Source organism: Petaurus breviceps, unplaced genomic scaffold (genome assembly GCF_028583685.1).
Source record: "Petaurus breviceps papuanus isolate PSGF00001 unplaced genomic scaffold, PetGlider_PUasm1.0 140, whole genome shotgun sequence".
NCBI lineage: Eukaryota > Metazoa > Chordata > Mammalia > Diprotodontia > Petauridae > Petaurus > Petaurus breviceps.
Window position 1 is genome coordinate 41,561,224 of NW_027185698.1, and position 22,606 is coordinate 41,583,829.

General features: G+C 40.0%; 1 protein-coding gene across 2 annotated transcripts in view; it reads right to left on the reverse strand.

Annotated features, from left to right (window-relative positions):
- RGS12 (regulator of G protein signaling 12) overlaps positions 1-22,221 on the reverse strand; it is a 257,451-nt gene extending 235,230 nt beyond the window's left edge. For both annotated transcript variants that reach the window (XM_069070696.1, XM_069070698.1), the window contains exon 1: positions 22,118-22,221. The gene's annotated coding sequence lies outside the window, so the exon portion shown is untranslated. The remainder of the gene's footprint in view (positions 1-22,117) is intronic.
- Between the last annotated feature and the right edge of the window lie 385 nt (positions 22,222-22,606).

Below are 22,606 nucleotides of genomic sequence, written 5' to 3' on the forward strand. Positions count from 1 at the left end.
AAACTGAAATTAAGAAAACCATTGAATTAATAAATAAAACGAAGAGCTGGTTTTATGAAAAAAAAACAATAAAATTAATAGACCCTTAGCCAATATGATAAAAAAAGAAGAAAACCAAATTATGAGTATCAAAAACGAAAAGGGTGAATCTACCTCCAATGAAGAGGAAATTAAAACAATAATTAGGAATTATTTGGCCAAATTATATGCACATAAATTTGACAATCTTAGTGAAATGGATGAATATTTACAAAAATATAAGCTGACCAGATTAACTGAAGAGGAAGTAAATTACTTAAATAACCCCATCTCAGAAAAAGAAATTGAACAAGCCATCAGTAAACTCCCTAGGAAAAAATCTCCAGGGCCAGATTTACTAGTGAATTCTACCAAACATTTAAAGAAAAAATTGATTCCAATACTCTAAAAACTATTTAGGAAAATTAGTGAAGGAGTCCTACCAAATTCTTTTTATAATACAAACATGGTACTGATACCTAAATCAGGAAGAGATAAAATGGAAAAAGAAAATTATAGACTAATTTGCCTCATGAATATAGATGCAAACATTTTAAATAAAATACTAGCAAAAAGACTATAGCAACTTATCACAAGAATAATACACTTTGTTCAGGTAGGATTTATTCCAGGAATGCAAGGATGGTCTAATATTAGAAAAACCATCAGTATAATTGATCATATCAACAATAAAACTAGCAGAAATCACATGATTATCTCAATAGATGCAGAAAAGGCTTTTGACAAAGTACAACATCCATTCCTGTTAAAAACACTAGAAAATATAGGAATAAATGGAGCCTTCCTTAAAATAATAAGTAGCATCTATTTAAAGCCATCAGTAAGTATTATTTGTAATGGGGATAAGCTAGAAGCATTTCCAGTAAGATCAGAGGTGAAACAAGGGTGTCCACTATCACCCCTCTTACTCAATCTGGTACTAAAAATGTTAGCAGTAGCAATTAGAGAAGAAAAAGAAATCAAAATAAAAATATTTGGGAATCTACCTGCCAAAACAAACCCAAGACCTATATGAACAGAACTACAAAACTATTTTCACACAAATACAGTTAGATCTAACTAATTGGAAAAACATCAATCGCTCATGGCTGGGTCAAGCTAATATAATAAAAATGACAATTTTACCTAAATTAAACTACATATTTGGTGCCATACCAATCAATTTACCAAAAAGTTACTTTATAGAACTAGTAAAAATAGTAACAAAATTCATTTGGAAGAACAAAAGGTCCAGAATATCAAGGGAATTAATGAAAAGAAATGCTAGGGAAGGTGGCCTAGCTATACCAGATTTTAATCAGTGTTATAAAGCTGCAGTCATCAGAACTACTTGGTACTGGCTGAGGAATAGAGCAGTAGATCAATGGAACAGATTGGGTACACGAGACTCACCAGTCAATGACTATAATAATCTACTCTTTGATAAACCCAAGGACCCCAGTATTTGGGATAAGAAGTCACTATTTGACAAAAACTGCTGAGAAAATTGGAATATAGTATGGCAGAAACTGGGCATAGACATTTATCTAACACTGTATACCAAAATTAAGTCTAAATGGGTACATGATCTAGATATGAAGGATGAGACAGTAAGTAATCTGGGAAAGCAAGGAATAGTTTACCTGTCAGATTTATGGAGAAGGGAAGAAAGCATGACCAAACAATTAGAGAGCATTATAAAATGCAAAATGGGTAACTTTGATTACATGAAATTGAAAACCTTCTGTACAAACAAAGCCAATGTAACCAAGATTAAGAGGGAAGTGGGAAATGGAGAAAGAATTTTTATAACCAATGTCTCTGATAAAGGCTTCATTTCTAAAATATACAGGGGATTGAGTCAAATCTATAAGAATACAAGTCATTCCCCAGTTGATAAATGGTCAAAGGATATGAACAAGCTGTTCTGAGAGGAAGAAATTAAAGATATCTATAAGTATATGAAAAAATGCTCTAAATCACTATTGATTAGAGAAATGCAAATCAAAACAACTCTGAGGTACCACATCTCACCGGTCAGATTGGCTAAGATGGCAAAACAGGAAAATGATAAATGCTGGAAAGGATGTGGAAAAATGGGAATACTAAGACATTGCTGGTGGAGTTGTGAACTGATCCAACCATTTTGGAGAGCAATCTGGAACTATGCCCAAAGGGCTATAAGTAATTTCATATCCTTTGACTCAGCAATACCACTTTTAGGGTTGTATCCCAAAGAAATCATAGAAGCAGGAGGAAGACTCATATGTACAAAAACATTTATAGCAGCTCTTTTTGTGGTGGCAAAGAACTGGAAATCAAGGGGATGCTCATCAATTGGGGAATGGCTAAACAAGTTATGGCATATTAATGTAATGGAATACTATTACGCCATAAGAAACAAAGAGCAGATGGATTTCATATTTACCTGGAGAGACTTCTACGAACTGAGAGTGAGAAGAGCAGAACCAGGAAAAATTTGTACACAACTAGAGATACAACGTATGTGTGACCACCAACTTGGATAGACCGGACTCTTCTCAGAAATGCAGAGCTATAAGTAAACTCCAAAAGACTCATGATGGAGAGAGATGTCTATATTAAGAGAAAGAACTAGAAAAACAGAGTCTGAATGCAGATTGAAGCAAATTACCTGCTCTCTTTCTTGTTTGGTTTTGTTTCCTCTTTCCAATTGTTCATTCCATCTGATACAATCCTTCTTTATAACCTGACTAATGTCTAATGTGAAACTATTTGCAGATCCTATACTTGATTGAATGCCTCTGGGGAAAGGGGGGAGGTAGGGAAGGTAGGGGGAGAAAATTTGAAACTCAAAGAACTGGGAAACTGAATCTTGTAAACTCAAAGTAAACGAACAAATTAATAAAGACCAAAAAAAAAGTCTAAAAAAAATGACAAGCACAATGCTCTCAGAAAAACCTGGAAAAACTTACATGAATTGATAGAAAGTGAAATGAACAGAACCAGAAGAATATTGTAAACAGTAACAGCAATATTGTATACTGATCAACTGTGAATGACTTAGTTATTCTTAGCAATATAATTATCAAAGGCAATTCTGAAGGACTTATGATGAAAAATGTTATCCATTTACAGAGAAAGAACTGATGGAGTCTGAATACAGACCAAAGCATTATGTTTTACTACTTTATTTTTCTTGTTTGCTTAGGGGTTTTTTGTTCTGTGTTTTCTTTTGCAATATGACTAATATGGAAATATGTTTTGCATGACTGCACATGTATAACTTACATCAAATTGCTCACCTTCTCCATGGAATGGAAAGGAAGAGAATTTAGAACTCAAAATTTTTTAAAAGAATGCTAAACATTATTTTTATATATAATTGACAAAATATAATATGTTAAATAAACTTTTCTTTAAAAGAATTAAGGTTGAGAATTACCCAAAAGACAATAAAGAAACACATAGTGGGCATTGAGTAGGCTGCAACACAAACATACAGATCTCACAAGAGAGCCATGTAAGGGATGTTACCCAAGAGATGTCAGACCAGGAAAGAAGGTATAGAAAATGAAGGTTTATAACCATCAAATATACTATGTGCTACACTGGTATCCATGCCACACCAAGAGAGCTAGAGAATTACTCCCAATAAAGTAGACAGAGATCCTCTGAGGATTATTTGCAAGAAGATCCAGATAAGAGTAGCATGGGATGATGAGAGGGTATAGAGGGGGTGATAATCTGCATCACTGAAGGGACTGCACACATTTATGAGATAATTCATCTTAAGTATTAAAGTATAAAAGCTCAGGTAATTCATTTAACTCCTCCATAGTTTTCAATTTCTCCTCTGTAAAACAGGAACAAAAATAATGACCATACCCATCTCATGGGGATGTGGTAAACATTATGCATTCAAAAGCATTTTGAAAACTAAAAGAACCTATAAGAATATAATGTTAGAAAAAAACTAAAATAGAAAACTGTATGAGAAGCTTGACATATAACATCTATTAACACATGGTATTAACCTAAAGGTTTTTAGACAGTCATTCATTTAACCAGAATTGGGTTCTCTATTAATTTTAAAAGTTCTTTTTTGATTAAAATATTTCCACTGGTGCTTCATTATGAGGTTATAGTCTTTAAAGCTTTGGTTAAAAATCAATATATAATGAACTTGAAGCCTCAGTGGTTTCATATTCACTTACATAAGGGAAGGAGAAGAAAGAAGCAAAGGGCAAACAACTTGATTATACTAGTTCAACAACAATTTAGTTATTTCAGTAATTAGGCTGGTAATATGCCTGAACCAACTTAATGAGCTAATTAAAAACAACAATCTACTTACCACCACACAGAGTCATCTAATGCCTGGCCACAGTATGGAATGAAAAAAAATGAGCAAAGCAAATAGCCTTGCATCCCTTGAGTTTGAGCAAGTATTAGAAATGGCCTTTTTATATGGCATGAAACAAGGATGAGGACTGCGCAAGTCACTTAAGGAAATGCTAGCTTCCCTCTTCTGTGCACTAAATGGGATGAATCGTTATTTTTTCAGTGGAAGTATGGTTTGTCATAACCCTGAATCCCACAATCCAAAGACACTAACCTTCAGGTTATCTTTAAGTGCCTGTGGTGGATGCTAGTTAACTGTCTATTTCCATGCTTAGTGTATATTTCTAAGTTTTTTCATACATAGAGTGGAATACTACCACTTATTCACCTGCATTCATGCTATCCATCCTCAGCCAGGTGCTGAAACTTCAAAGTAAACTAGACCAACAATTAAAGCCTATTATCTAGAACCAGAGAGGTTCTAGAACCACTATACTCTACCCTGGTCAGATGACATCTGACCTATCTTACTTAGATCTTGGCACTATATTTTAGGAAGATTGATAAGCTCTAGCAGATCTGGAGGGGCAACCAGGATGGGAAAGGGTGCTGAAACTATGACATTATTATTATGACAAATATTAGTCAAAAGAACTCTCCCATCACCCTCACCTATCTAATCAGTAATTAGCTCCTGTGATTCCATCTTCATATCATCTCTCAAGGATGGAGCCAAGATGGTGGCATAGAAGCAGGAAAACTTCCTGCGCTCCCCCCAATAACCACCTCAAATACTCATAAAAAAAATGACTAAACAAACTTTAGGGCTACAGAATTCACAAAGTGACAGAGAGAAACAAATCTCCTGCTGAAGACAGCCTGGAAGGCGGACAGAAAGGGTTCATCACAGCATGCTGGGAGCAGAGCCCAGCCCCACATGAGCCCATGGTTTTAACCTCAGGGAGGCCTGACAAGCCACGGCTAGAAGAATGTTGGGAGAGTAGATCACCAGCAGCTATGGCGGTTTCCAGAATTATCAATCCATAAATGCCAAAGACAAAGTGAGAGGTCAGTGTAGATTTTGGGAACAGGGAGTTCGGGAGTGCAGTCTGGCCTCTGTAGAAGCAGCTGAGGTGCAGCCGCTGCTGCCATGTGGCTGCTTCAGAGCTCCTGGGCTGCAGATTGCAGGGGGACCAAGCAACCAATCGCTCTTGCTTTAACCTGCTTGGATCTGGATTGGTGTCTAGGGCGGAGGTCCTGGGTGTGTAACCAGTGAGCCAGAGCGTGTGGAGGCTTTGGAGACGGTAGCCAACTAATGGCTCCAGCAGCTGAGAAAACCCAAGTGATTTGGAACAAAGCTCTCCTCTCTGGAAGCAGAGTCTACTGTGGCAAAAAGCTCAAAAGTCAAGTAATTGAGTGGCAACATGAGCAAGCAAAGGAAGCAAAGCAAGCACAACAATCCAACTTTGGATTCCTTTTTTCAGGACAAAAAGGATCAAAGCATGGAACCTCAGGAATACAACGAAGTCAGAATTCCTGCACCAAAAGCTTCCAAGAAAAATATGACCTGGTTACAGGCCATAAAGGAGCTTAAGAAGGATTTTGAAAACCATATCATCTCTTAAATTCCTTCTCTTATCCCCACTAACACCTCTGGTAAAGGCCCTCACTAGCATCCACTTGAACTACTATTTAAGTGTCCTTTCAGGTCTTCCCATTTATAATTTCTCCAATTCATCCTTCATACAACTGCCAGAATAATCTTTCTTATACACAGATCTGGTCATCTTCTCTACTCAAAAATCTTTGGTGTGTCCTTACTGCTTCCTGACTCAAGTTCATACTGGTATAGTAGAAGAAGGGGTGAATTTGGATTGGAGGGCCTAGGTTTGAATCCTTACTCTGCTACTTAATACCTGTGTAAGCTTGGGCAAATCATTTAACCTCTTCAAGCCTCAGTTTGTTTACCTGTAAAATAATGTTATTTGACTAGATGACCTCGAAGGTCCTGTTATCTTCTGCATGGTATTCAAAGTCCTCCACTGCCCAGCAGCACTCTACATTTCTAGCCTTATCTTTACTATCCTCCATATATTCCCTAGCCCAAACACACCAGGCAACTCTCTGTCCCTCAAGAATACATTGCATTCTGAAATATATATATATATATATATATATATATATATATATATATATATATTTATAGACATACACATATATTATACATATGATTGGTATATGTACATATATATATATATATGCCTTTGCAATGCCATTTCCTACCTAAGGAATGCCTTCTCTCTTTCCATTTATTGAATTTCTACCCATTCTTTACATTCCAAATGCCATCTATTCCAGGAAGTCTTCCATGATCCCTTTAGCTAATAAGACTTTCCTCTCAGACTTATCACTTTGTTTTGTGATTCTGTTATGCACTCATCATGTAATTTTGCATATTAAAGTTATCAGTCTCTGTGCCTTTAAGTCTACTAGACCATGAAATGAATGTTCTCTCTCTCAATACCTAGCACAATGCTCTGTATACCATAAGCACTCAATATTTGTTGTTTTTATATTCTGTTTGGCACTCTGCTCAGATAGAAGTTAGAGAAAGATAGTTAAGCTCTATGCAAGAAAAACTCTTCCCAACAATTGGCTATCCAAAGGTGAGTTGGACTGCCTTAAGAAGCAGTGACCCTCCCTACCCCTACCCCCACTTCTCATCCCTTGCCCTCATCCCTCACCCGCCACCACCTTATCCCCATCCTTTCCAAAGTCTTAAAGGTGAGGTTACAGGCCCACTTTGGGGATTTGGGGTCAGGTGTGGGTTGAACTAGTCAGCCCAAGTTCCCTTTCAACTCTAAGTGTCTTTGATATGACTCAGGTTCAACATTTGTAAAAGGATAGGATTATATCAGATGATCTCTAAGATCTTCTAAGTTCTCACATCCTATGATTCTACATGAACAAATTTTTTAAAAAAAAACATGACATGGTAGACAAATCACAAGACATTAAAAACATTACAATTCTTTACAATGCATTACATGTTATTTGTTGTTCAGTCATTTCTTCAGTTGTGTTCAACTCATTGTGACCGTATTTGGGGTTTACTTGGCAACAATACTGAATTGGTTTGACATGTCCTTCTCCAGCTTATTTTACAGATAAGGAAACTAAGGTAAACAGAGTTAAGTAACTTGCCCAGGGTCACACAGCTAGTGTATGAGGCCAAATTTGAATTCAGGAAGATGAGTCTTCCTAGTAGCCATTTTATAAATTCATGAGGAGGAGGAGGAGGAAGGCATTCCAATTAACAGTTATCATCATCCAGTACTAAACTCAAACATTTTACTTTGGGAAATTAAGTCTACAGGGTTGAATATAAGGACACATTTTTCATGTCAATCTTATATCCCACAGACACTGTTTCATTATTTGGTAAACAGAATGCATTGTTAGAGATTTCACTTAAAAATAAATTCCAAGGCTGTTGCAAATATTTGCTTTTTAAATTAACTACTTTGATTCAGCTCTTAGAGAAAATGTCAAACACAATACAAACATTGTGTGCCAGGGCAAACAACATAATAGGATCTATTTATTCTGAAATGACATTTAGTTTATAAGTAGCAGACATCTGACTAACACCAGAAGAAAGGTTCTACCATGTATGTGATACAAATGATCAAGTCAGACCTCAACAGTTGCATTAAAAAAAAAAAAACCACACATAAACAGAAAAAAAGACCTCTACTTTGGGTTCATTGATCAATATTTAAGACAGATGCTTTCTCCACTTTTAGATCTGTCTTTAGAGAACACAGTACCACTAAGCACTTCGAAGCACCTAGTATTATTCAATGGGGTAGATAATTTTCTGAGTCACTGCAGCTCTATCTGCTTCATCTGCTGTGGTATAAGGAAGACTTTGAAGAAAGGAGTCTCAGACTCAAGGCAAGCCCTTCGGCCAGCTCATCAAAAACAGGACTTTAATTAAAACTCAAAAATATCAAGAGTCAGAAAAAGATGAGTGCTGGGAGTGGCCACAATGAGCAGTTGACATCACCCTGTGTGTTACTGTTCCAACACTAAGAGAGAAGCAGATAACCAGCCTTAAATAAACCCACTCCCATTTACAAAGTGCTTTCTCTACCAGCGCTATATGAAGGTGGTGGCATAAGCATTATTTTTCCTATTTTAGGGATGAGAAAACTGAGGCTCCAGAAGGTGAAATGACTTGCCCATTCTTACATGGGTTTTCTTGACTCCAAGTCTAGCACTTTTTCTACAGCATGAAGCCTTAATATGGCCCTGTTAATCAATGCTAAGTTAATTCATGCTGCTCCAAAAGCAATTCTAAGTCACCTTGGGTCTCAGCATTTAAGTTTCAAGGATGGTAGAAAGGCAGCTCTAAAAGAGACTGTCACAGTGCCTTTGCCTCTGTGAATCTAAGATACTATGGAGGGAGGAGGGTCTTTGCTTCCAGTGAGTCAGAGATCAGGCTCTCAGTGCCTTTGCCACATGTGGAGTATCTCTTGTATACATTTCATCCCCTACCCTCCTGGGATACAGCTACTGAGTGTACAATGGGAGCCCCAGTGATCAACTCACCCCTTTATTATTCTTCATCAGCCATATAAGACTTAGAAACCTGCAAGATCTGGCCCTTAGGAGTCACAGGCAACGATTCCATATTCTGATGCTAAAAAATGGCTACCCCCTAACTAGTCATTCCCCCTGCACCTGCTCCCCTAAGCCTTTATCTACATAGTTACATCTGCTAAAGTGAAGATTTTCATGCCTACCTAGCACTCCCCATATTCTTATTCCTTTCCACTTCAGTTCTCCTACTTCTTCGTTCACATTATTCTCTGCCTTTCTATTTCATCAAGCCATCTAGAATCCATGTTCAAATGTTAACAGACCCTTTTTTAGATGTATATGTTCTCATCTCACACTCTTTTCACCTTCCTGCTTATTACTCCAGAAAGCAATGCATCCCCTCTCCTTTCGCCAACACTGGGAGTTCCTTCTTTCAAAGCACAGGCCAGGAGGAGAAGGCATACTCCATGATCCTCACTCTTGCCTTTGCCACTATCACTGACCAGCTACTCTCTCTTCCTTTAACACTGGAAGGACCAGAATTTAAGAAGGCCTCCAGGGACCAACTTGTATCAATTGATACAGCATATTTGCATATAGGAGAGATAGTAGGTTGAAATTTTTACTTAAAGCAAAATTACAATCTCTGCTTATAATTATTTGCATTTGAATGTACTTGTACAGACAGGAGAAATCAAAGTAAAGTAAAATTATTTTAAAATCTTTGAATAAAATTCACACAGCTGGACCTTCATTCCCTCTACCTTATCATCCAGTCCAGCTCCTCTTCACAGGTGTCTCCTACGTTCAGTCATCCGCCCCCTGTCTCACAGTCTCCCTCTTCATAGCAATCCCTGCTCTCATGCTCTGGCACTTCGATCTACCTAGTAGTACACACTTTTACATCTCTTTGCCCTAACCTCCTAGGACTCTTCTCAGTCACACACAAAGCCAGGCAGACTTTTTTTTTTTAAAGCAATCGGGGTTAAGTAACTTGCTCAAGGTGACACGGCCAGTTATTTCTGGGTGTGGTGCTGAGTATCTGAGCCCGGATTTGATCCAGGTCATCCCGACACTGGTGCCAGTGCTCTTACTCGCTGAGCCACCTGGCCGCCCCTACCAGGCAGACTCTTGATCCCATGATCGAGAACTCTACAAGTCCTCTCTGACCAAAACTTCCTATCCCTCAATTTCTTTCTCTCTCATCTGTTTAAACCAAGGGTCAGGAGGCCACAGTTTCCCCACCCCTGACTTAACCCTATTTTTCCTCCTCAACACCATCATCCAGTCCCTCTATGTCACCATCTTCTCTCTGCCATTCCCTGCATCTCTGGCCTCTCCCGTCACAGCCTTATAGGACTATCAGCTACCTTTGAATTCCTCATCCCCATTTCCCTGCCTTGTCAGTCATGCCTTACCAAACCCCAACTTTGTCATACCCCCAATATCCACCTTCTCCATTCCTAGTCACAAACTAATGAACTTCTGGGGAAAGTTATACAAACATTGGGCTCTCTACATATTTGTCCTAGGCCTTCTTCTCTTCTTTCTCTGTTTTCCCCCTTGACAATGTCATCAGCTGCCATGCGTTCAATTATCATTCTAATGAAGATGAAGACCAAATCTAAATATCCAATCCTTAATCTCTTCCTTGAACTTCAGTCTATTACTATTATCATATATTTTTTTTTTTGGAGTGAGAACAGAGCCACAGAGTGGCTTGTGATGATTAGGTCAGTAACATACCTCTGGTATAAGCTGTCACAGAATCTCAGAGTTGGAAACTACCTGGGAGATCACATCTAGGCCATGGTAAGTGAGAATCCCCTATATAGTATCCTCAACAGGAAATCACTCAGTCTCCACTTAAAAACCTTCAGTGAAGAGGAAGCTACCACAATCTGAAGCAGCCTATTCCTCTTATAGATAGCTTTAAAAATTAGGAGGTCATCTGTAACATTAAAGCAACACCTATCTAGAAGTATGCAACTTCTACCCACTGCCCAGTACCTACAGTGCCTTTGGCCTACAAGGACATTAATCTAATCATTTATTTATCAGCTGGTAAAAGAATTAACAGAACAGACTGAAACTCAAAACTTGATAGTTTAGAATTATGTCATTATGAATTTAAGACAAATGAGTTCAAGATGTTATTTCAGACCTACAGAAATCAAGATACCCCATGATACTCTCACATATATCAAAAGTACTTAGATTTTATTCCACAAAAGTATTTTCACTCTACTCCTCTTCATAACCAGTCTAAATTAGGAAGAAGTCACTGTTTGATAACACCATGGTGATTATCATTTAGAAAAATGCTTTCTCAGAAAGTAGCAAAGATGACCATTGGATAACAAAAAAATGCGGAAGTAGACTAAGAAAACATTGATGAACTGAATGGAGAAATCAGCGATGACAAATCCCAATCATGATTAACTTTTAGAAATATTTGTTTGAACACATTAAAGGGAACATAATTAACCACTATCCCTAGATCTTAACAAGTAATCTTAAAACAGGGCCTAGGAAACAGTATTATGAAACTTGGGAATAGGGTCATTTGTCAGTCTAGTACTCACTAGAAAAGAAGTTGAAAAATCCCCTCACAAAATATTAATTATCCCTTATTGCAAGAGACAACTCAATATTAGTGTTACTATTGGGCTTGGTTTGGTTAAATTTGAATTCAACACATATTAATTATCCCTTATTGCAAGAAACAACTCAATATTAGTGTTACTATTCGGCTTAGTTTCGTTAAATTTAAATTCAACACATATAGCTTAAGCACCTAACATATGGTCACTAAGCATGCTGTCACAGAAAGGCACTGGCTTTAGAGTTAAGAGACCTACACTCCTATTCTAGCTTCTCTAAAAACTAGTTGGGTGACCCCATGGGCAAGTCATATAATTGCTTAGCCTGTTTCCTCATCTACAAAATGGAATTAACAATGGCAATCTCTACTTAATACTGTAGTTCAAGAAGCACTTAAGCAAAGCCTACTAACTAGTAGCTGTGGGGAAAGAACTTTATTAACTTTAAAGAGCCTCATAAATGTTGGTTGTTATTCCTATTTGTCTGCCTCTTCTAAGTAGAGCTCTGTGCTTAGCTTACCTCTTTTTCACTGCTGACTGATGTAAGGCAGAAGTACAAGAAGATGAACTGCCAGGCAGACATGAGAAAAGTCTCTCTCTACAAGGCACTGTATATAGCTTAATAATAAACTAAGTTAGGAAAAATGAAACTCCACTGTCACCCCCAGAACCTATGTGCTTCAAATGAGCAAGTAACCACATGCTTGCATTAATATTTATGACGGACACCTGCAGCCCATCTTTGTAAGATTGAGAACTCCTATCAAGTAGGATCTCAGAGCCAGCTATTTTTTTAAAGTGTAGAAAGGAAGTGCTGAATACGGCATATGTAAATCTAGTATGTTTATTTGAAGCAGAGATCAGATTTACTGATATAATTTTTTAATGCATTACACTTTGAGTGGTTCTAATCTCCTAGGAAAAGGAAAATTCATAGATATGCGATCCCTTTCATTTTCAAAAGGACCTGTAGCTGGAAAATTAGGAAAGGACAAAGTTTATGACTTGTTACTTAATATTTATTAAATACAAACAATATATTAGGCATTGTACAAAACAAATGGTCTCTGCCTTCTAGGAGTTTACATTCTAAAGTGACATGGCATATATTGCATATACTGTATACACATGACATATGTTGCATACTCTGTTATTTATGAATATAAAACATGTATGATATACACAGCACATACAGTAAACTGCCTATAACTAAAACCACACAAAACATTCATAACTTATGGTTGACTTAATTTTGTGCTGTTTTATATTGTGTCTTCCCCTCCAGTTTCTCTAGGTTGATATGCTACACGCATATTAAGGAGATGAGACCCTTTAAACTATCTGTTTAGTGTATAAAGACTCCCTGGTGGGGTTTTTAAAAGGTCTTTAATAATGGAAGGAAAGAACACAGCAAAAGTGAAGTGACATAATTCTAGGCACTTATGTATGTGAAAGCCACAGGATGGGTGGCAGAATAAGACCAAGTTAATCAGTCATGAAAAGTTCCATTTTACTAAAGGAAAGAAAATAGGTAAAATAGGTGAGTTCAGAAAGTGGTGAATTAATATAGGCATCAGCTGACTGACAGAAAGTTTAATATGAAGAATAAGGATTACCCAGGCTGAAAATTAATCATCTCAGCTTCATGTGTCTTTCCTCTACAAATCTCCCATGATCTTCCTCCTTTTCTTTCAAGATCTCCCTTTATGTTCCCTCCCTTCCATTCCTTCTAGAACTCTGTCACTCCCTTCTAGATTACTGTAACAATCCCTAGTCTGAGTCCCTAAATCCAGTCTCTCCCCTTCTCTACCACATCCTCCCTGCACTACTTACTGGAATAATCTTCCTAAAACTCCACTTTCATGCTATTACCCTACAGAAAAGCCTTCAATGGCTCTGATTGTCTACCTAAACAAAGTTCATCCCTTCTCTCTGGCTTTCAGGAGCCTCCATTACCCAGCCCCTTCCTGTCCATTCCATTTTATTTCACACTACTCTCTTACACACAACCTCTGCCCAAGGCAGCAGTTTTCTTATCCCATAAGCACATCTAACTTGTTCCTATCTCTGTGTCTTTGCTCATTATGCTTTGGCCTGGAATGGCTATCCCCACCTCTTCTACCCTCTATCCATTCCAATTATACCAATACCATCCTAGTTTACTTCCTCTATTTCCTCTTCCATAAAATCCTTCCTGACTACATCAGTCTTCCCTGAAAATCCCTTTTCCTTAACACCTTTGAAAATTACAAACCGTACTACTCTCTGGCATTAATTTATGTTTGTTTTGTACTTTTTCATACTTGTTTCATATGTGTTACTCTTATCTCCACAAAAAGGGTCTAAATTTCTGGAGGGCAGGGCCCATGTCTTATATCTACTGGAATACACCACAGGCACTCCACAAACACTTGGCTAACTGATGAGAAGGTATATTTAGGGAGCTATGAGATTTTTCTGTAAATATGCTATCAATACATCTGGAAAGCAAAATATAGCTCTTTAGAAAGATCAGAAGAACTAAAAGGGGAGGCAGAGAGAATGACAAGAAGTTAATTTACAGTGTGACAGGCTCTAGAAATGACATAGCTGCAAGAGCACCGCATTTGGAGTCAGTAAGTACTAGAAGTGAGTTCTAATTCTGGCTGTACTACCACTTGTCTGACCTTAGAAGTTACTTCACCTCTCTGGCTCTCAGTCTCCTCATCTACAAAAAAAGAATGAGTTGTACTTGATGACCTTTGAAAGTCCTGATAGGGGAGGCCAGGTAGCACAGCGAGTAAGAGCACCAGCTCCAGTGTCGGGATGACCTGGGGATCGAATCGAGGCTCCAACACTTAGCACCCACCCAGAAACACCTGGCTGTGTAACCTTGAGCAAGTTACTTAACCCCAATTGCTTAAAAAAAAAAAGAAAGTCCTGATAGCCCTCAATAAGTCTATGAGTCTATGAATGAGATCTCTCCTGATCTTCACAAATCTAACCACCAAATCAGGGAAGAAAACAATCAAGTTCTCAGCCAGCCATGGGCTTCTTTATTTATAAGCGGTTCACAGGTAAGAACAGGACAAGAAGAGTATGGCCATTATAAAAGTTAGTATTGATAGTCTATTACATTTCTAATTATAATAAGACTTAGAAACTGAGAAATCCTGGGTCACTGCCCTTCAGCTTACAATAAAATGCAAGATGCGGGGAGCTAGAAAAAGGAATAATCCTGAAGAGAAACAAAGCTATTGTTTCTTCACTAAAGATATATGTCTGTGCTTATGCCTCATACAAAAGGTGCTCTAATATTTGTTAGTGAAAATAATACATCTTTTCATTGTTTGCATTCACAAACGACATGCAGTTTTAATGACTTACATATCTTGAATAGGCACTGCATATGGGCAATGATGTAGGCCCAGAATTTAATAGATGGAAAGTAGCTGGATCACATTTGGGCAAATACCCCCTAAATGAAAAACACTTAATGATCCCAAGCTTGTCACAGTCACGAACTCAATCTTTTTAAACCAAATATTCTTCTGGTGATGTCATAGGGGTAACATCATGATCTTGTTAGAATCAAAATTACAAGTGTTTCAAAAGAGGAAAAAAGGAGGAAATAAACATTTACAAAAAACCTACTATGTGCCATTCACAATGTTAAACACTTTTATAAACATTATCTCAGCTGAGTCTCACAATAACCTTATGAGGTAGATGCTATTATCCCCATTTTATGGTGACTTGACTGAGGCCACACAGCTACTAAGTGCCTAGGGCTGGATTTGAACTCAGTGCTTTCTCATTCCAGGCCCATCCCTCTATCCACTGCACCACCAGCTGCCTCCAAAGGACAATGGACATTGGACACATTACCAATGATGACTTGTGCCCCAAAAGTGGCATAAAAGATATCAGACCAACATATGACCATAAAAAAGAGGTAAGCCAGTCATGTACAGAGTGAAGGATAATATATGTACAAACCAAATGTTCCACTATTAACTACTGGTATCCAGTGGATTGGACAGAGCCTCTCTGGAGGATTTGAAAGCACAGAAACAAGAATCACCTGGAATGAGGCAGGATGAACAGGATGTAAACTGCAATAGTTAAAAAAAAATGGAGCCACATCAATGAAAACAAGATTCCCTCAAAATACTGAAGCAAACAGCCAACACTGCTATTCAATTCTCCATATTTGTTAAGTCAAATCACAGACCACTGGAAGCCCATGGATTTAGGCTGATCCTATGTAGAATTCCTAGGAAGTACAGAGGCTCAAGAGGGAATCTATACTCCGTCCCATATACATATGGTATTAGATACCATCCACTTTCAAGGATCTAGAGATGCTAATAAGTATAAATGTGTGTGTTGCCTTTCAAGCAATTAACTAAAATTCGGGGGCTAGAGCAGCTCTCCAACCTTAACATGCTATGGTCTTCTGATCCTTTGATGTTCATTTTACTCTCTCCTTTTTTTTAAACTGCCAACAGCACAAGCCCCAGTGCTACTCCATTTTTTGTTAGGTCTGTATAGAAAAATGCCTATTCTTTGAAACATATAAGGCTAAATAAACCTACATCAATTTCCTCCTCTTCCTAGCTGCAGAAAGAACCCTAGAGATGGTATCAAAAGACCTGAGTTAAGATTCTAGTTTGACACTCCATGGCAATCATGGTCAGTCACTTTACCTCTGGGTCTCAGTTTTTCTCATTCGTAAAACTGGATAACCATAATTATATTACCCACTTCACAGGGTTGTTCAGAAAGCGTTGAAAATTTAAAATGTTACAGAACCACAGAAAATTATAGTTTGGTACAAATTTCTATTTTTGGACATTTATATATGAGCAAGATGTGACTATAAAATAAGGAAACTAATTCCTATGAGGTTTATAGAATCCATCATATTACTTTAGTTATACCTCATAATAATTTCAGCTCATTTCTATAATGCTTTAAGGTTTTTACTAATAGCTGACATTAATATAGTATTTCATAGGTTACAAAGTGTTTTGTAACCATTATTTTACTTCAGCCTCACATCAGCAGTATGAGGTGGCATACCTATCATCCCCATTTTATAAATAAGGAAACTGATGCGGCGGCTAGGTGGCACAGTGAATAGAGAGCACCAGCCCTGGAGTCAGGAGGACCTACCTGAGTTCAAATCTGGCCTCAAACACTTAACACTTACTAGCCATGTGACCTTGGGCAAGTCACTTAACCCCAACTGCCCTGCCTTCCCCCCTCCAAAATGCAAAAAAATAAAATAAAAAATAAGGAAACCGAGGCACAGTGAGTATAACTTGTCCAATATCACACATCTATTAAGTCAGAGTCAAAAATCAAGTCCAAGTCTTGTGATTAAAAAGTTCAGTGCCTTTTTCACTCCCCCTCAGAAATACATTGTCACAAGAATCCTGGGAGGGGGGAGGTGGTGAAGTACAATATACCTATTTTACAGAAGTGAAAACTGAGACTCAGAGATTTTTCACTCATATATAAATGTACATCCACCTACATATATACATTTCAAATAATACATGTCTATTTCAAAAATAGAACTAACTAGCTTAACTAGGTTAAATATCTGATATTTTCTTTCATCTTCTACTGATATGTTTACATGTAAAAGATCTTAGTGATGTATCAGTATGGAATCTTGTGATTCTTCCCTATAAATAGGCAGTTATTGAGTAGAAAGCTGAAGTGTTCTACCCAAATAAACACAATAAAGAATTGTGGAAAAGGCAAAGGATCACAGTTTTAGAGCTGGAAGAAAAGTTAAAGAATACTTCATCTAGGGGTGGTTAGGTGGCACAGGTGATAAAGCACCAACCCTGGAGTCTGGAGGACCTAAGTTCAAATCCTACCTCACACACTTAACACAAAAACTAGCCATGTGACCTTGGGCAAATCACTCAACCCCAACTGCCCTCCAAAAAGAAAAAAAAAGAATATTTCATCTAACTTCTCCATTTTACAGTAGAGGACTGAGGTCCTAAAAAGATGGACACTGTCCAAGGTCACACAGGTAGTATGATTAATCATTGGTCAGCCCAGTAATAAGAATTAAGCATATTATTTATTTGGCATACTGTTGACTTGGCCAATGAAAAATAGTTGAGGTATACATCTGAGACTTAGAATAACCACCCCAGTGCTTTATCATCTTATAAAGATGACAAGATAGTGGGGTAAAAAGCACTTTTTCACTCCAGTTTTGTATAGGCTTATCTTCTGTTGACTATCTTGTATTATCAGTTAACTAGCAGAATGATGATGTCCCAGAAACCGTTCAAGTTAAATATGATGTGCGCTTTGAAGTCACTTATAAAAGGTCAAACTCAGACAAGTAAAACATCACTTTTTTTCTTGTTCTTATACAACTTTAAAACGTGAAAAAAAAATATATAAAAGAAGATTACACCCACACTCTTCCAACCAATATGAGTTTTGCTAAGTCCTCAAAATCTTAAGATAATAGTTTCTCCCAAGCTCGCCCCACAGAATAATTTTCTTTGATGGACCACATTCTTCAGAACAGACCTCAGCTTCTAATCAAGGGCAGGGCTGTTGACAAACAGCAGTGTATTTCCAGACACATCAATAGCCCTTTGGTGGTAATCTGAGAACCACAGATGCAATCCACAATGATGGTGGTAGAACTGGCTGAGGCTCCTATTCATTAATGCAGAAGAGTCACTGTTCAGAAACTAGAAGAATTATTCCAATTATTTCTTCAGCAAAGTCAAGAGCATTAGTGTTAGAGTAAAATGAATGCTGACAGAAATTTCACAAACTCCAAATATGCATGTGAAAACTAAAAGCCTTCTTAGCTGTATTTCTAGCTAACAGATGTCACTCATGTGAGTAATTTAATAAGGTCATAAATTATATGCTATTCTTCTCTTCATTCTGCCTTTCAATGTTTAGTACATTTAACTGGCTTTAAGGAAAAAGTTTTATCAAACTATATACAAACAATGTGATGAGTAAGCAATTCTCAAAGTGGGGTCTGGAACTCCTGGATGTCCCTGAGACCCTTTCAGGGGGTCTGCAAGGTCAAAACTATTAATAATATTAATTAACAAAATTCATCATATTAAGAAGTTTTCATTTTTAATATGGTAGATATTGATAGATATAACCCATATAAACAAAAGCTCTTTTGGGTGGGAGGGGGTATTCCTCAACAATTTTTAGGAATGTAAGGAGTTCTGAAAGCAGAAAGCTTGAGAAGCCTCGCAATAAAGCCCAAAGTAAAATATAATCAAAGCACAATAAAAAGAATAAGTCATAATATGCACAGTATACTAACAGCCACTACACTAGGGTCATCAAAGAGAATACCTTTCAGGTCATGTACCAGAAAAGGTTGTTAGTGAAATCTAAGCCTCCTAACCTCTGGGGTAGAGTTCTCCCAGTAAACAATGCAGCCAACTTGTTAAACTCCAATTCGAAAATCAACAGAATACCTGCTAATTATAGCAACATCCAACTGCCTTTTTCAAGCTGAAAAGTCAGGGAGCTTGAACAGAAAACCTGCTTTAGAATTCAGGCATACTATATACTGTAGGCACCTGGCTGCTGCTACACATTAACCACGGTTCACTAAAGTCATCCCCATAACAAACTAATAGTGTTTAAAATCATGAAGGAAAATCCAGACGATGCAAAACTAAATTTTTAATTTCTTCCCTTCTGTTCACCTAGTCCTAAAGTTCAACTTCAATCCTGTTCACAGGTGCTCTATCCTGAAATCCAGCTTAGACCTTTCTTCCCAGTCACACCTTGAATAATAAAATCCAGACCTCTCTAGGGGCCCTCTGCCTAAAACTCAGAGTTCTTTTCAAGGAGTTTCTTTCCTTGTCCAGATTCCTGCCTTAAAGTCCCCTCATCTCTCTCCTCAGAGCGTTAAAGTAATCCTTCAAGCCCACCCTGGTCACTAGCCTCCATCCAAGGATCCTTCAACGCAAGAAAGACTACTCAATTCTGTTTTCTCATCTCTGAAGTGAGGGAGTTGGTTGGTTAGATAATCTTTACTGTTCCTTCCAATTTTAAATCAATGATCCTATGATTTTTCATTCCCCTCTATTCCCTTCCTCAAACCCTGACCTTCTGGAGTCTAGCCTGCCACACCCCTTCCCTTCCCATTACAAGCCATCCTTTACCTTCAGAGGGGCCCACTTTCTGCTCTTCAGTGCCCTTCTCACCTCCAGCACTCCCAATCAGCCACCAAAGTTTCAAGAGAAATTTATCATTGTGTTTGTCTCTTCCCAACTCCAGTACTGCAAACCAGGTACCAAAGGTGCCACAAAAATCTGTACTGTAGAATGTGCTTCAAAAGCAGCAATATGGTGTAGTGAATAGAGAACTGAGGAGTCAGAAAGCCTGGATTCTACTCTTGATTCTTCCACTAACTAAACTAGCTTTGAAGTCATTTAACATCTCTAGACTTCAGTTTCCTAATCTGCAAATTCCTCAAATTTGGACAATATTTTCTTATGAGGAGTTTGTATTAACTGACTTCCCGAGTTAGTGGTACAGTGAAAAACAAACTGGAATTGGAGTTAGATAGCCTGTGTTAAATCTCAGCTGGACCATTTACTTAATCTCCAAGATTTCTTCTAACTCTTAATCTGTGATCCAATTCAAAATTTCTATGGCTCTGAAGGGAGAGAAGAATAGAAATTGGATTTAAGTTATTCCCTTAAGTTCAGTCACTCCACTCACCCCTAGTCACGGAAAGACTCAGAAAAAAAAAAATCTCTTAATGTAGGTCGTTCTGGCCTTATTTACTATTAGCACCTACTCAAGTGATAAAACTAAGACCCTCCCTCTCAGCTGTCAGTCACCCTGGAGACCAGCTATACTGAGGCCCTACCAAAAAGCCAGAGATCACAACAAGAGATGTTTAATGGGTATGTGATTTTGGTCTAGGAGTCTGGTTCCTAGTTTGGAAACAAAAGAAAAATAAAATGACAATTCCCAACAGGTCATAAGATGCCCCCTTCATGTATGACAGGGAGAAGAAACCATGGGGGAGGAAGGGGGAAAGGGAGGATAGGAAAAAAAGGGGAAGAGAAAAAAGTTTACCATCCTTTTGTGAGTCCCCCTCCCCATTTAGGATCCCCCCAAGGAAGGAATAGGAAAAGGAAGTAAGAGAGAAGGGGGTCTACTCTGTCTTGATAAGCCCACCCGGTGTAAGACCCCCAGGGAATGGGGATGGGGAAGTGTTTCGATCTGTCTTCTTTCTCCAGAACTGACTGAGGTAGTGAGGAAACCAGCCCCCTCACTCACTCCTAACTTGGGGGTTCGGGAAAGGGGGCAAAGGGTGAACAAGGAGTAAAACCGATCACAACTGTATCCCAACTGTCCGAGTTTCGTTGGTTTCAATGGGCTAGCGGGTGAGGACAATCCACGGGAGGAGCTGGGGGGGTGGGGGAAGACTGATGACTGCTAAACAGAGAGATGCCAGGATCTGGGAAACCAGCCGTCAGGGGAATGGGGTGAGGGGATCAAAGTGGGGAAAACACTAGAAGTGGGAGGAAGGAGAAGCAGTGGGGAAGCAAGAGGGGAGCAGCAGGAAGGAATCGATGGAGAAGGCAGGCAACTACAACAGGGATGGACGTAGGGAGAGAAGAGAGCTTGGGGACCACGGAAGTGGGGGAAAGGGGTGGGGGATGAGAGGGGAGCTACAGAAGTGAGAGGGCCTAGGAGGTGGTGCCTCGAGGGTAACAGAAGTGACAGGGACCGACGAGGGGGTGACTCGAGTGTTATGGAGGTGATGGAAACCAAAGGGGGGGGGCTGGAGGGTAACAGGGGTGACAGGGGCTGAAAGTAATAATGAGAGGGACGGAAGAGGGGGCGACTCGAGAATAATGAAGGCGATGAAAACTAAAGAAGGGGTGACTGGAGAGTAATAGGAGTGACAGGGACCGAAGAGAGGGTGACTCGAGTGTTATGGAGGTGATGGAAACCAAAGAGGGGGGCTGGAGGGTAACAGGGGTGACAGGGGCTGAAGGGGGGACTGGCTCGAGGGTAATAATGAGAGGGACCGAAGAGGGGGTGATTCGAGAATAATGGTGATGAAAACCAAAGGGGGGTGACTGGAGAGTAATAGGAGTGACAGGAACCGAAGAGGGGGTGACTCTCAGATAACAGGAGTGAAAGAGGCCGAAGAGGAGATAAGTGGGACCAAGGAAGAATGACGGGGACCAAAGAGGGTAGCAGGGGGTGACGAGATAACGGGGAAGGGGTTGCAGAGGAGGGAAAGACCTCGGGGAGAGCGGCCAGGAGGAGGACCAGCGCCCCTCCCGGGAGGGGGGGGCCGGCGGAGGGGAGGGGGCGCGGGCAGCGGGATCCGGAGGGAGCCGAACGGGAGAGAAAGAAAGTGAGAACAAGGGTCCCTGCGCCGCCATGTCCCGGCTCCCCGCAGCCCGCGCACCCCCCTTTCCGGGCCGAGCCGGGCGGACCCCCGGCTCCGCCGCCCCCCCCCCCCCCGGCCCCCCAGGGGCCCTCCACTCTTCCCGCCCCGGCTCGGCCGCTGCCGCCGCCACACCTACCCCCGGCTCCGCTCTCCCCGGGTCGCTCAGTTCCCGCGGCCGCGCGCGCGCCTCCGCAGACCCCGCCCCCAGAACCTCCCCGCTCCCTCCCGGGAGGCGGTGACAGCGTCCTCACACACCGCGCCCCGCCTCCTTTACCCCGCGCGCCCCCGCCCGCGCGCGCCAAGCCCGGGCTCCAGGGCGGGAGGCGGGACTTCCTTTGGCGCGCGGCCGCCGCTCAGGGCGGGAGCCTTTAGGCTGCCCGGGGGACCGAGGACAAGGCCCGGCGCCTAGGGAACAGCCGGAGGAGCTGACGGTAGAGAGGGGCGGTGCAGGATTTCGGTTCCGGCTCTAGCGGGGGCCCCAGGACCGGCCCCCGACGCTCCTATCGGTTATTTCTGCCTCAGACCAAGCTTCTGATTGTCCCTTCGGTCCGGCCACACTGACCTGGCCGCTCGACACCCGCGACGGCCCCTCATCTCCCGTCCCCGTGCCTTTGCCCTGACCGTC